This window comes from Camelus bactrianus, chromosome 13, assembly GCF_048773025.1.
Source record: "Camelus bactrianus isolate YW-2024 breed Bactrian camel chromosome 13, ASM4877302v1, whole genome shotgun sequence".
Lineage (NCBI taxonomy): Eukaryota > Metazoa > Chordata > Mammalia > Artiodactyla > Camelidae > Camelus > Camelus bactrianus.
Window position 1 is genome coordinate 65,906,783 of NC_133551.1, and position 213 is coordinate 65,906,995.

Sequence of the window (213 nt, forward strand, 5' to 3'; positions counted from 1 at the left end):
ACATGCTCAGAATTTTAACTTTGTTGCGGTGTGCTGCCTTAGTGGACGAAGAAAACAGGTATTCCTGCTTCAGTTCTCAGAATGATCGCCAAGCTCGCGCTGAAGTAAAAAAATCTCAGGGTTTCTTTGCAATTCTGTTTAAAAGGTGTAAAAGTAGATCCTCTGACCATATAAAAGGCTCATGGAAAATACACCCAAAACCACAGGCAACCG